General features: G+C 44.2%; 1 protein-coding gene across 1 annotated transcript in view; it reads left to right on the top strand.

The window, feature by feature from the left end:
- Positions 1-15,203, top strand: part of LOC138674562 (uncharacterized) — an 87,904-nt gene that overhangs the window by 50,367 nt on the left and 22,334 nt on the right. The window contains exons 5-6 of the mRNA XM_069762384.1: positions 3,296-3,388; positions 9,981-10,005. The gene's annotated coding sequence lies outside the window, so the exon portion shown is untranslated. The remainder of the gene's footprint in view (positions 1-3,295; positions 3,389-9,980; positions 10,006-15,203) is intronic.

The raw sequence follows: 15,203 nt of genomic DNA, 5'->3' as shown, positions 1-15,203 counted from the left end.
TGCGAGTTTTACCGACGTAGTTTCTGCGCTCTTACGTCCGTAAAACTCGCAAGTGTGAAGCTGGCCGTATACTACAGGGTCTGCCTATGGGGTGCTGTCTTAGGGTAAGTTCACACAGGGCGTTTTTGCTGTTTTTGTCTCTGCAGCAAAACCTGATGTTCTTGGCAGGAAAGAAGCTGCGTCAAAAACACAGGTTTAGGTGCATTTTGGGTCTGTTTTTTGTTGCGTATTTGTTGCATTTTTTTCTCTCTCTTTGTCCATGCTAATATCCTTGAATTTTCAGCAGCAAAAAAGCAACGAATAGTGATTCCTCCTTTTTTGCTGTGTTTTTTCAAGACCCATTCAAGTCAATGGGCGAAAAAAAAACCACAGCAAAAACGCTAATAGAAGTGACATGCGCTATGTCAAAAAAACACAGCAAAGCACAAAATACTGATCACACAAAAAAACAATGTGTGTGCATGAGATTTTTGAAATCTCATAGGCTTTGCAGGTACTGTAGAAAGCAGCTGAAAATCAGCATATAAAAATGCAGCAAAAACGCTCTGTGTGAACTTGACCTTAAACTACAGCGCCTGCCTATGGGGTGCAGTCTTATTCTACAGGGTCTGCATATATAAAATACATTAGCTGAGCAATCCAGACACTTTCTACTGAATATATATAGAAAATACATCAGCGCAGCAAGCCAGTGACTTTTTACTGCACATGACAGAATAGGGGTGCAGGATGGGAGCAGCACATGACAGAATGGAGGCGCAGAATGGTTGCAGCACATGACAGAATGGGGGCGCAGGATGGGAGCAGCACATTACAGAATGGGGCGCAGGATGGGAGCAGCACATGACAGAATGGGGGTGCAGGATGGGAGCAGCACATGACAGAATGGGGGTGAAGGATGGGAGCAGCACGTGTCAAGATGGGGTTGCAGGATGGAAGCAGCATATTATTATTATTATTATTATTTATTTATATAGCACCATTAATTCCATGGTGCTGTACATGTGAAAGGGGTTACATACAGGGTTATAGATATCATTTACAGTACACAAATTTACGATGACAGACTGCTACAGAGGGGAGACCCTGTCCTTGTGGAATTACATTCTGTGGGACATAACAGGATGTGAGCACCACATGACAGGATTGGGACGCAGTATGAGATCACCACATGACAGCATGGGGGTGCAGGATGGGAGCAGCACATGACAGAATGGGGTTGCAGGATGGGAGCAGCACATGACAAGATGAGATGTAGGATGAGAGCACCACATAACAGGATGGGGATGCAGGGTGAGAGCTCTACATGACAGGATGGGGGGGGCAGAATTGGAGTAGCACATACCAGGATGGGGACAGCACATACCAGAATGGGGGCGCAGGATGGGAGCAGCACATGACAGCATGGGAGTGCAGGATGGGAGCACAGGAAGAGAGTAGCAAATGACAAGATGGAGGCGCACAAAACAGGATGAGGGCGAAGGATGGGGGCTGCACATGACAGGAAGGCGGCACAGGATGGGAGCAGCATATGACAGGATGGGGTGCAAGATAGTAGCAGCACATGACAAGATTAGGGCGCAGGATGGAAGCAGCACATACCAGGATGGAGACCATATACCAATGTAAATGCTCGCCACCCGGGAGTAGAACGGGTTCAATAGCTAGTACATATATATGAATATAGGGCTAGTGGTACGGAGACTAGAAAGACAAATGGAAGAAGAAGGTAGAAAAAAAATGAGGAAGAAAGTGGGTAGATCAGAGAAGGAGGATAGAGAGAAAAATGAGTACTGTACATTGTAAACTGCTCCAAGTACACCTGACTAATGAGAAGGGTAGTGTGATGGGAACTATCTGTCAATAATGTAACCATGGGGAGCTTTCATAGCATAAGGGTATGATCAGTTTAAGAGGATTGTCAGGTGTTCCATTAAAACCAGGTGGAATTATACATGTACAGTAATTTTCCTCTGAAGTCTGAATAACCAGTTCCTTTATATATTGAGTTTGGCAATCTCATTGGACCAGTTGTTCAAGGTTGGACAGTTTATGAACTTCCGGTGCCATTCATTTTGGAAGCTTGAAGGAGATGTCATACTAAGGATACAGTTTTGGCCATGAAGAAAAGGACAGGTGAAAGATCTATAGGGAGTGAAACATCTGTCACTTTTAGGATAGTTTGAAAAGCGGCATGCCCGAAGCTTCATACAGATGGAAAGTTCCACCAGTTGTGACATTGTTTCACCCACTCCTCAGCAACGCCAAAAGTTATCCAAAACTGAAAGATACGACTTTTGTTTAAAAATAGACATCCGGTGCCATCTTGTTTGGATTTTAGTACTGGTTTCCTGTGCTATGGTTGCTTTAACCAGCCTATTGTATAGATAAACTCATTTAGACCACTGGTCTGATGTGAACCATTCATTCAGTTCAATTTCCTAAGCTCTACAGAAAGTAGGAAGTTGCTTCATGTGTGGGGAGAACAATAGTTTGTAAATAGCTGATATTGTATTTGTGAGGTTGGAGGATTAGAGTAGTAGAAAAGTTGAAAGTAAGCGTATTCACATGTGGAGAATATGTGTAAAACCCCCCATACACATTAGATTACTGTCAGCCGAACAATGGTTTGGCCAATTGTTCAGCAGGCAGCCATCTTAACTATCTCTCCCATATAAAGGGGCACTCCTGTACCCTCTATGAGCAAGCCACTGCCAGACATATTTGGCAGCAGCTTATCTCTGGGAGAACAGAAGGATCCACCGCATGAAATTGTACATGCCGGATCATTGACTCTCCAAATAATGAATTGATCAGGGACCCCAGACACATTAGACTGTCAGCCGAACCATCGTTATCTGCAAATTTGGCCAAGATTAATTAAATGTATATGGGGAGCTTAGGTCTTAGTAATACAAGAATATTGTAAAAACTATTGAATATGCAAGACAAAATGGCAGCTTGGGTGTGATATTTGCAACATTGTAGATGTCTAATTTCATAATCTAAATCAGGGGTTATTCATCGGTGATTTACAAAATCATATGTAAATGTTGCTTGAAGTCTCATGCAGATGGCTGTAATACGGTTCCCAATAATATGTGGCCTATGCATCTGGCTTTGCCATTTGTATACAGCCTCACAAACTTTGTTTCTATGATACAGCTAGCTTTATGATTTCCTCTATCATTTGTGAAAAATTTTATTTTGCTTATGTTGTTTAATTGATGTCTCGTTCATATAAAAATATAATGTACATTTGAAATCATCATCAAATGTTGATAATGTTTTGCAGATACTTCTTCCTATATTATTGCTGGATCTGTAGGAGGATTTTTTGTAGTTCTTGCCATTTTCTTGCTTGCTATATTTTGCATCAAAAATAAAGGTAAGATTATAAATTAAAAGGGTTGTTCAGTCTTAGAAGCAAAGTTTACAGTTACTTTATGTAACTGCAATCTGCCGAATCATGACAATGTGAAATGAACACAGTCATGATTTCTGTTGTGAATTCTGTGGCCAAGCTCCCTCCTGTGGTCGAGAGTGGTACTTCGGCTGGTTCTGTCTAGGGGCTTTCTTTGGTGGATGAGAGTGGTACTGCGGCTTCTGAGTTTCCTTCCTCAGGTGATGAGGTTAAGTCGTTAGGTGCTGCTCTATTTAACTCCACCTGGTGCTTTGATCCTGGCCTCCAGTCAATGTTCTAGTATTGGTCTTGCTTCCTCCTGGATCGTTCTTGTGGCCTGTCTATCCTGCATAAGCTAAGGTTTGCTTGTGTTATTTTTGCTTGCTATTTTTTCTGCTTGCTTTATTGGTTTTTCTTGCTTGCTGGAAGCTCTGAGACGCAGAGGGAGCACCTCCGTACCGTTAGTCGGTGCGGAGGGTCTTTTTGCCCCTCTGCGTGGTTGTTTGTAGGTTTTTGTGTTGACCGCAAAGCTATCTTTCCTATCCTCGGTCTATTCAGTAAGTCGGGCCTCACTTTGCTAAATCTATTTCATCTCTGTGTTTGTATTTCATCTTACTCACAGTCATTATATGTGGGGGGCTGCCTTTTCCTTTGGGGAATTTCTCTGAGGCAAGGTAGGCTTATTTTTCTATCTTCAGGGCTAGTTAGTTTCTCAGGCTGTGCCGAGTTGCATAGGGAGCGTTAGGCGCAATCCACGGCTACCTCTAGTGTGGTGTGTTAGGATTAGGGATTGCGGTCAGCAGAGTTTCCACGTCTCAGAGCTCGTCCTTTGTTTTTGGTAATTGTCAGGTCACTTTGTGTGCTCTGTACTTCAATGTCCATTGTGGTTCTGAATTACCTGTTCATAACAGTACTGGAGGCCCAAAGTACTAATGCTTCTCAATAGAGGGAAAAGAGAAGTTCTGAGACCATTTTTTTTCTTTGCACTGTGTTCTGTCTTTCTTTTCCCCTTTACATCAGGGTGGTTCAGAACACAGTTGTGGACATGGACATTCAAGGTCTGTTCTCTTTGATGGATAATCTCGCTATAAATGTACAGAATATTCAAGATTTAGTGGTCTGGGGTTGTCAGGGGGCACATGGTGATGTTCCATCTCTGTCTATCTCATCATCCACCCCTTCTGAGGTCCCAGAGTTCTTGTCTGATTACCGGGATGTATTCGATGAGCCCAAGTCCAATGCCCTACCTCCGCATAGGGATTGTGATTGTGCTATCGATTTGATTCCTGGTAGTAAGTTTCCTAAGGGTCGACTGTTTAATTTATCTGTACCTGAGCACGCCGCTATGCGGAGTTACGTGAAGGAGTCTTTGGAGAAGGGTCATATTCGCCCGTCATCGTCGCCATTGCGAGCAGGGTTCTTTTTTGTGGCCAAGAAGGATGGTTCGCTGAGACCTTGTATTGATTACCGCCTTCTAAATAAAATTATGGTCAAATTTCAGTACCCCTTGCCGCTGCTGTCTGATTTGTTTGCTCGGATTAAGGGGGCTAGTTGGTTCACCAAGATAGATCTTCGTGGTGCGTATAATCTTGTGCGTATTAAACGGGGCGATGAATGGAAAACAGCATTTAATATGCCCGAAGGCCATTTTGAGTACCTGGTTATGCCATTCGGGCTTTCTAATGCTCCATCAGTGTTTCAGTCCTTTATGCATGACATCTTCCGAGAGTACCTGGATAAATTCCTGATTGTATACTTGGATGATATTTTGGTCTTCTCGGATGATTGGGAGTCTCATGTGAAGCAGGTCAGAATGGTGTTCCAGGTCCTGCGTGCTAATTCTTTGTTTGTGAAGGGGTCAAAGTGTCTCTTTGGTGTTCAGAAGATTTCATTTTTGGGGTTCATTTTTTCTCCTTCTACTATCGAGATGGACCCTGTTAAAGTTCAGGCCATTTATGATTGGACTCAGCCAACATCTCTGAAGAGTCTGCAGAAGTACCTGGGCTTTGCTAATTTTTATCGTCGCTTCATCGCTAATTTTTCTAGCATTGCTAAACCGTTGACTGATTTAACCAAGAAGGGTGCTGATGTGGTCAATTGGTCTTCTGCTGCTGTGGAAGCTTTTCAGGAGTTGAAGCGTCGTTTTTCTTCTGCCCCTGTGTTGTGCCAACCAGATGTTTCGCTTCCGTTCCAGGTCGAGGTTGATGCTTCTGAGATTGGAGCAGGGGCTGTTTTGTCGCAGAGAAGTTCTGATTGCTCGGTGATGAAACCATGCGCCTTCTTTTCCAGGAAATTTTCGCCTGCTGAGCGAAATTATGATGTTGGCAATCGAGAGTTGCTAGCCATGAAGTGGGCATTCGAGGAGTGGCGTCATTGGCTTGAAGGAGCTAAGCATCGCGTGGTGGTCTTGACTGATCACAAAAACTTGACTTATCTCGAGTCTGCCAAACGGTTGAATCCTAGACAGGCTTGTTGGTCGCTGTTTTTCTCCCGTTTTGACTTTGTGGTTTTGTACCTTCCGGGCTCTAAAAATGTGAAGGCGGATGCCCTGTCTAGGAGTTTTGTGCCCGATTCTCCGGGTTTGTCTGAGCCGGCGGGTATTCTCAAAGAGGGGGTAATTTTGTCTGCCATCTCCCCTGATTTGCGGCGGGTGCTGCAAAAATTTCAGGCTAATAGACCTGACCGTTGTCCAGCGGAGAAACTGTTTGTCCCTGATAGGTGGACGAATAAAGTTATCTCTGAGGTTCATTGTTCGGTGTTGGCTGGTCATCCTGGAATCTTTGGTACTAGAGATTTGGTGGCTAGATCCTTTTGGTGGCTGTATCTGTCGTGGGATGTGCGTTCCTTTGTGCAGTCCTGTGGGATTTGTGCTCGGGCTAAGCCCTGCTGTTCTCGTGCCAGTGGGTTGCTTTTGCCCTTGCCGGTCCGAAGAGGCCTTGGACACATATCTCTATGGATTTTATTTCGGATCTCCCCGTCTCTCAAAGAATGTCGGTCATTTGGGTGGTTTGTGATCGCTTCTCTAAGATGGTACATTTGGTGCCCTTGTCTAAATTGCCTTCCTCCTCTGATTTGGTGCCGTTGTTTTTCCAGCATGTGGTTCGTTTACATGGCATTCCAGAGAACATCGTTTCTGACAGAGGTTCCCAGTTTGTTTCGAGATTTTGGCGAGCCTTTTGTGCTAGGATGGGCATTGATTTGTCTTTTTCCTCGGCTTTCCATCCTCAGACAAATGGCCAGACTGAACGAACCAATCAGACCTTGGAAACATATCTGAGATATTTTGTTTCTGCTGATCAGGATGATTGGGTGTCCTTTTTGCCTTTGGCTGAGTTCGCCCTTAATAATCGGGCCAGCTCGGCTACTTTGGTTTCGCCGTTTTTCTGCAATTCTGGGTTCCACCCTCGTTTCTCTTCAGGGCAGGTTGAGTCTTCGGACTGTCCTGGTGTGGATACTGTGGTGGATAGGTTGCAGCAGATTTGGACTCATGTAGTGGACAATCTGACTTTGTCCCAGGAGAAGGCTCAACGTTTCGCTAACCGCAGGCGCTGTGTGGGTCCCCGACTTCGTGTTGGGGATTTGGTTTGATTGTCATCTCGTTATATTCCTATGAAGGTTTCCTCTCCTAAATTTAAGCCTCGTTTCATTGGTCCATATAGGATTTCTGAGGTTCTTAATCCTGTGTCTTTTCATTTGACTCTTCCAGCTTCTTTTTCCATCCATAACGTGTTCCATAGGTCATTGTTGCGGAGATACGTGGCACCTGTGGTTCCATCTATTGATCCTCCTGCTCCGGTTTTGGTTGAAGGGGAATTGGAGTATATAGTGGAGAAGATTTTGGATTCTCGTGTTTCGAGACGGAAACTCCAGTATCTGGTTAAGTGGAAAGGTTATGGTCAGGAAGATAATTCCTGGGTCTTTGCCTCTGATGTCCATGCTGCCGATCTGGTTCGTGCCTTTCATGTGGCTCATCCTGGTCGGCCTGGGGGCTCTGGTGAGGGTTCGGTGACCCCTCCTCAAGGGGGGGTACTGTTGTGAATTCTGTGGCCAAGCTCCCTCCTGTGGTCGAGAGTGGTACTTCGGCTGGTTCTGTCTATGGGCTTTCTTTGGTGGATGAGAGTGGTACTGCGGCTTCTGAGTTTCCTTCCTCAGGTGTTGAGGTTAAGTCGTTAGGTGCTGCTCTATTTAACTCCACCTGGTGCTTTGATCCTGGCCTCCAGTCAATGTTCTAGTATTGGTCTTGCTTCCTTCTGGATCGTTCCTGTGGCCTGTCTATCCTGCATAAGCTAAGTTTTGCTTGTGTTATTTTTGCTTGCTATTTTTTCTGTCCAGCTTGCTTTATTGGTTTTTCTTGTTTACTGGAAGCTCTGAGACGCAGAGGGAGCACCTCCGTACCGTTAGTCAGTGCAGAGGGTCTTTTTGCCCCTCTGCATGGTTGTTTGTAGGTTTTTGTGTTGACCGCAAAGCTATCTTTCCTATCCTCGGTCTATTCAGTAAGTCGGGCCTCACTTTACTAAATCTATTTCATCTCTGTGTTTGTATTTTCATCTTACTCACAGTCATTATATGTGGGGGGCTGCCTTTTCCTTTGGGGAATTTCTCTGAGGCAAGGTAGGCTTATTTTTCTATCTTCAGGGCTAGTTAGTTTCTCAGGCTGTGCCGAGTTGCATAGGGAGCGTTAGGCGCAATCCACGGCTACCTCTAGTGTGGTGTGTTAGGATTAGGGATTGCGGTCAGCAGAGTTTCCACGTCTCAGAGCTCGTCCCTTGTTTTTGGTAATTGTCAGGTCACTTTGTGTGCTCTGTACTTCAATGTCCATTGTGGTTCTGAATTACCTGATCATAACAGATTTCCCTGTATTCTTCGTGTAGGTAGGTACTAAGATGACCACTGTGTGCACTTTGTAACTTTGTATTCTTGCGGTTATATGCCAACTAGACTTATGTGCTTGTCTGAATGTTCTCCTATTGAGAGAAGTCAGCAGGTGACCACCAGTATGCAAATTACATACATGAGTCAAATGACTGCCCACCCGCATTAATGTGAAAAGGGGAATCATGACTGTGTGCATATTGCACATTAGCATGAGTTGACAGTCATAGTGACTGAAGACGTTGCTTTTTATGCCAGACAACTACTTTAAGACGTTTGTTAGATATATAAGTATGTAGGCTGGATTATAGACCGAAAGAGAGATGGATAATTAATGAATGGATATACAGTATATTATGCTTTAGAAACAACACAAAAATATAAAATCTGAAAATTTAAGTACACATATGTGTAGCCATACATTGTCATGAATTTTAATAAAGGAAGTCAGTCAGTAGAAAATGACTGTTCAAACCAAGTACAGCAAATTGTCAGGAACATAACCATTATAAACATCATACCTTTAGTATCCAAATCTGTTGATGCATTTGTCAGAAGTTGTCATTTATTCAGATGTGCTACTGAGATTCTTGGTGCAACCAGAACATGGCCGAGCGGTTCAATGCACTTTCCCAGCCACTTGTTTTCCAGCATTACACAAGTACAATTTCTGTTAGGACTATGTTCATGATAAGTTGCTGTGCTTAGTTTGTACAGTTAAATAGTGTTGCCACTATATCAATAAGGACCCCATTTGTCAGTCATGAACTGTGCTGTTACTTACCTCTTTCCCGTTGACCTGATTGCAGGATTCCCTTTGATCCAGGTCACCTGCACAAATCAACTAACTGCACTGCACTGTATATATGGCTCTATTGCTCTGCGTGCAATTTAGCCTCACCTAATGTGCATACTCCTGGCCAGAACCTGATGAGACAGTTATGGCCTCGATTAATACACTTGCATTGAGTGCACCGGAAAAAGTATTTTCTGGTTCTGGCCGGGAGTATGCATATTGCATACTTGCGGTCACTTGAGTGCCATTCCTGGTGCTGACATCGGAGAAACCTCCCAGATTCATAAGTCTGCAGCCACATAGAGTGACTGCAGAGTTGCCATTTCAGACCAGGCAACTCCTTTAACTTGCAACATTTGTTACATACTACTCACTTTCTGTGGGCCAACTGCTACTTCTGCATCACTTATACCTATGACTCCTTTCACATTGTGTTCTTGCCCACATTCGTTGGTCCAGTCAGGACTTGCATCCAAACCCCCAGGCAAAATGGGAGTCTACTATGTTTGAGTGTCCACCTCCTGTAGACGTATACACCCAAAAATCATGCATGTCAGTGCAGTCGTTGACTCTGTCAGCACCATTACAGTCTATGGCCCCAACGGCGCATTCACCCAAGTCCTGTCTTGCGGGGGGTTCGGATGCAAGCCTCGATGGGACCAGTGAATATGGACAAGAACACAGTGTGGAAAGAGCCTATTCCACTTTAGGTAAAGCATAACATTCATTCTCACCTCTACCCAAAAAAGTGCACATTGACCTATATTCTTTTATCTTAAAATTCTAAAACTCCGCACATTGACCTATATTCTTTAATCTTAAAATTCTAAAACTCCAGGTGACATAAAACCTACTTATAGACAAATTGAAGAACTTGGGATGCTAATAACTTCTACTTTTTATCTGTAGGAAAACAGGCAAAGATGAATAGAAGGTGGTGTATTATTTCATTATATAACATCTAAACTAACACTAAAGACTAAGGTGCTAAATGTTTTTTTAGGTTTCCTTCACACTCCAGTGACTCCGGTATGTGTGGTGACAGTTTTCACATGTCATTGTGTTTCCATGGACTGTGTGTCCTTGGGCATAAAATGCTGACATGTCCGTTTTTTATTTGCAGCATAAGCTGCAAAATGTCCTGCACATGTGCACACTGATGACATACGGATGACATTTGTGTGTCATCAGTGTGACACGTACCGGCACCTGTGGAATAAGCGGTACAGTTCGCATTGTTTCCAAGAGCAAGGTGCTGAAGACAGCTTGGATCAATGTCACCTGGTCTCCCTGAGCTCAATGCGACCTGGCACCAATGATAGGCATTGCATTCAGCACCCCCTGTGTACATCGTGTGTAAAATAAATAAATTAAAAAAATGGTATGGGCTCCAGCATAATTTTTAAAACCAGCAGAAAGCTGGGCTGATGTGAATAATCTGCAAAAGGGATCAATATCCCCAAAAGTTTCCAGGCTGTTAATAACCACTCACAGCTGTTTGCTTAGCGTTTACTGGTTAGCTTACAGACACCCCAGAAAAAAATGACATTGAGTCCACCTATAAATTGTAACCAGAAAAATGCTAAACAGACAGCTATGGGCTGATATTAAAAGCTTGGGAAAGGGTGAAAAAGTCAGCTGTATAATTGGTATGGAAAGTATTCAGACCCCTTTAAATTTTTCACTCTTTTTTTCACTGCAGCCATTTGGTAAATTCAAAAAAGCTAATTTTTTCACATGAATGTACACTCTGCACCTCATCTTGACTGAAAAAAAAAACAGAAATGTAGAATTTTTTGCAAATTTAATAAAGAAAAACTGAAATATCACATGGTCATAATTATTCAGACCCTTTGCTCAGACACTCATATTTAAGTCACATGCTGTCCATTTCCTTGTGATCCTCCTTGAACTGGTTCTATTCCTTCACTGGAGTCAAGCTGTGTTTAATTAAACTGATTTGGAAAGGCACACACCTGTCTATATAAGACCTCACAGCTCACAGTGCATGTCAGACCAAATGAGAATCATGAGGTCAAAGGAACTGGCCAAGGAGCTCGGAGACAGAATTGTGGCAAGGCACAGATCTGGCCAAGGTTACAACAGAATTTCTGCAATACTCAAGGTTCCTAAGAGCACAGTGGCCTCCATAATCCTTAAATAGAAGAAGTTTGGGACCATCAGAAGTCTTCCAAAACCTAGCCAATTGAGAAACTGATTTGGCTTTTATTCTAAGTCATATTGCACGACTCGTTAAAGGGTTGATTGAGACGTGTAGGATCGCTACTTCCAACAGGTGGCGCTATAGAGTTTAAGTCCTCTTTTCCTCAGAAGAGGCAATTTGCACATAGACCTAGCCATCCATTCTCTGGTCTGATGAGACGAAGATAGACCTTTTTAGGTGATAATTCTAAGTGGTATGTGTGGAGAAAACAAGGCACTGCTCATCAACTGCCCAATACAATCCCAACAGTGAAACATGGTGGTGGCAGCATCATGCTATGGGGGTGTAATGACCGTTATGCCGGTCGCTGCTCGAGAACAGAATACGGCGCTGCAATGAATGACTCAGAGCACAATATGATATTAAACCAACTTTTCTTTATAACTTATGCAAAAAATGACAGAATTTTCTCTCCCAACACAATATGGGCCACAACAGCCACAACTCACAGAATACAAGTTATGCAGCCTGAGAGACCCCAAGTGCCAGCTTCACAGGCAGGAATCAGTCTACCCCACAACTATACCACTCCCTCCCTTATGTGTAATGGGCCTACACAGGGTTATAATGAGCCTGTGACACGTGGTCCTCTCAGGAATACAATCTTACACCCTGTTTTTCCCAACATATATATATATATATCACAGTATATACTCAATGTATACACAGTGCACCGTCTTATTGTTGAGCGTTCAGAGTGTACTCTTTTGCAATATATGCTTCAACGGTAAATAACTGAATTTGTTATACAGATGTCCAGCAGCAGATTAAATAGGTACCGTATTTCCCGGCGTATAAGATGACTTTTTGACCCCTAAAAATTGTCCCAAAAGTCGGGGGTCGTCTTATATGCCGGGTACGGCGTGTGCAGGGAGCGATCCTGCATTTCGGCGTGTGGTTCCCAGGCTCATGTGACCGCAACATCATCGAAGGTCCTTCACTCACCACATTCTAAGGAACAGAGGGAGACGCTTGCAGCGCTGTGATCCAGGGCCCGTCCGAGGGTGAGTATATCCATGTTTTTTATTTTTATTCTTTATTTTTACATGAATATGGATCCCAGGGCCTGACGGAGAGTCTCCTCTCCTCCAGACCCTGGGAACCACACGCCGTATAAGATGACTGGGCGTATAAGATGACCCCCGTCTTATACGGTGGGTATATCCCAAATTCCATATTTTATATGGAAAAGTTGGGGGTCGTTTTATACGCCCAGTCATCTTATACGCCAGAAAATACGGTATTTGAGCCACCAAATCTTCTGATGCAGATCCAGATAAAGTTCACAAATAATTCCAGGAATATCCCATAGTCAGAATCGTGAAGCGCAGGAATCCATGCAGTGTCTATTAGTTATCAGGCAATTCTTAATGCAAGACTGTCCTTAATTAGGCTGTGATTCCTATCTAGCTATCCCTAGCTAACTACACAGTCGGTGACCAGTCACACCTCTCTGTTTACTCCCAAGAATAGCTTTCTTGAAATCACACAGTCCCAAAACAGGAATGCCTCAAGATCTGGATTTCCCACTCTCCATCACTGCACTGCTTCTTCTCAAACGCCCAGAAACTCTCTCTGAGGTAACTGTCCTGTTTCCAGAATCTTCTTGTCTTTTACTCATGGGTGACCTTCGGTGGCTGAACAAAATTACTGCAACAACATTGTAATTATCCTGTCTATTACTCAAGGGTGACCTCCGGTGGCTGAACACAGTTACTGTATCAACACTGTTTATGATAGAAAAAAGACATCACCACTTTACAGGGGTGTTTTTCAGGACGATTGGTTGCCACTGAAAGAAACATGAATATGGCCAAGTACATAGATATCCTGGATGAAAACCTCTTCCAGAGTGCTCTGGACCTCAGACTTGGCAGAAAGTTCACCTTCCAACAAGACAATTACCCTAAGCACACAGCCAAAATAGCTAAGGAGTGGCTTCACAACAACTCTGTGACCATTCTTGACTGGCCCAGCCAGAGCCTTGACCTAAATCTAATTGAGCATCTCTGGAGAGACCTGAAAATGGCTGTCCACCAACGTTCACCATCCAACCTGACAGAACTGGAGAGGTTCTGCAAGGAAGAAAGGCAGAGAATCCCCAAATCCAGATATGAAAAAATTGTTGCATCATTCCCAAGAAGACTCATGGCTGTACTAGCTCAAAAGGTGCTTCTACTCAATACTGAGCAAAGAGTCTGAATACTTATGGCCATGTGATATTTCAGTTTTTCTTCTTTAATAAATTTGCAAAAATTATTACATTTCTGTTTTTTTTCAGTCAAGATGGGGTGCAGAATGTACATTAATGAGAAAAAATGAACTTTTTTGAATTTACCAAATGTCTGCAATGAAACTAAGAGTGAAAAATTTAAAAGGGTATGAATACTTTCCGTATCCACAGTAAGTCATTATCTATAACTGTACTGTAATCATTTGTATGTTTTGCAGGACTGGCAGTGTCTGACTGGGGTTCCTAGGGCCCACCAGTAGACCTGACTCAAGGGACCAACTCTAAAGTTCAATGCTCAGAATAGGTTTACTCTCGTGTAGTCGTAAGTTCGATCATACATGTATTTATTGGACAGGTGCAACGTTCTGCACATTTAAAGCTAGACACCCTAACAGAACCCAAAAAAGACCTGATTATATTCAATTGCTTCTGTCCATCACCACTTGGCTCTGTCATGTGACAGATGCATTTCTTTTAGGAGGTTAATTTTTCTATTCCTATAACAATTCAACAACAAAAAAATACCCTGAACGCCTAACTACAATATACTTGTTAATTTTTAGACTTTCAAGATGACATGTTTTGTTTTAAGTTTCCCACAGCCATATCTTGTTTATTTTTGAGTTTACATAAAGGACTGATTTTTTTCAATTCCATGAACTTAGGGTGCATATCATTTAACCTCTTCACTGCGGGTTTATTTTCTGCTTCTTTCATGTCACCCCCGCTCCTTCTTCCAAGAGCCACAACTTTTTTATTCTTCTGCTCATATAACCTTCAGAGGCTTATTTTTGTGGGATGAGTTGTACTTTTGAATGACAGCATTCATTGTATCATGTGATGCACCTTAAGGCAGGAAAAATTTCCAAGTACATTGAAGTTGCAAATTAAAGGGGTTGTCCACTACTTTCAGTTAACCCCCCAATGTATCCCCCTGGGGCCCCTAATGAATAGTTTAAATACCTTCCGTTGCCGTTTTCGCCTGTGAGCGGCGCTATGCCGGCGGCTGAGTTCGGGTCACGTGACCCCCAGGCTGCAGCCGCCGCTAATTTCCGCCGATGTCACGTCAATTTCCAGACTCTGGAAATTGACGTGACGTCACCAGCAGGCGTGACCCAGCCTCCACTGACAGCGGTCACTCATCAAGAGTGACTGGGCTGTGGGCGGGGCTGTGCTGGGGGTGGGCGGGACTAGGCAGGGAATGGATGTGCGGGCGCCGTCAGGGGTCTGCGTGCCGGTGCCGGGATGTGTGGGCGCCGGGGGTCTGTATGCCGGTATGTGCGGGCGCCGGTGGTCTGCGTGCCGGTATGTGCGGGTGCCGGTGGTCTGCGTGCCAGTGTCGGGGGTCTCCGTGCCAGCACCTGGATGCGCGGGCGCTGGTGGTCTGCGTGCCGGCGCCGGGATGTGCGGGCGCCGGTGGTCTGCGTGCCAGCGCTGGGTGCCTGTGTGCCGGCGCCGGGATGTGCGGGCGGTGCTGGGGTCGGCGGGTGTGTGCGGTGGGTCTGCTGGCTGTGCTGGGGTCTGCTGCAGGGGAGGGGGTGGTCATTGCTGTGTGTGTGTGTGCAGGCATCGTCCAATGGGACTGCAAGTCCCATCAGGCTCTGCCTGCTACAGTGACAGTGACACATTAGCCAATGATGGGACAGTAGTAGTCCCATCATCCAGCTAATGTGTT

This window comes from Ranitomeya imitator, chromosome 4 (assembly GCF_032444005.1).
Source record: "Ranitomeya imitator isolate aRanImi1 chromosome 4, aRanImi1.pri, whole genome shotgun sequence".
Classification (NCBI taxonomy): Eukaryota; Metazoa; Chordata; class Amphibia; order Anura; family Dendrobatidae; genus Ranitomeya; species Ranitomeya imitator.
The sequence above is the reverse complement of the archived record's forward strand: the minus strand, read 5'-3'. Positions and strand labels throughout refer to the sequence as shown.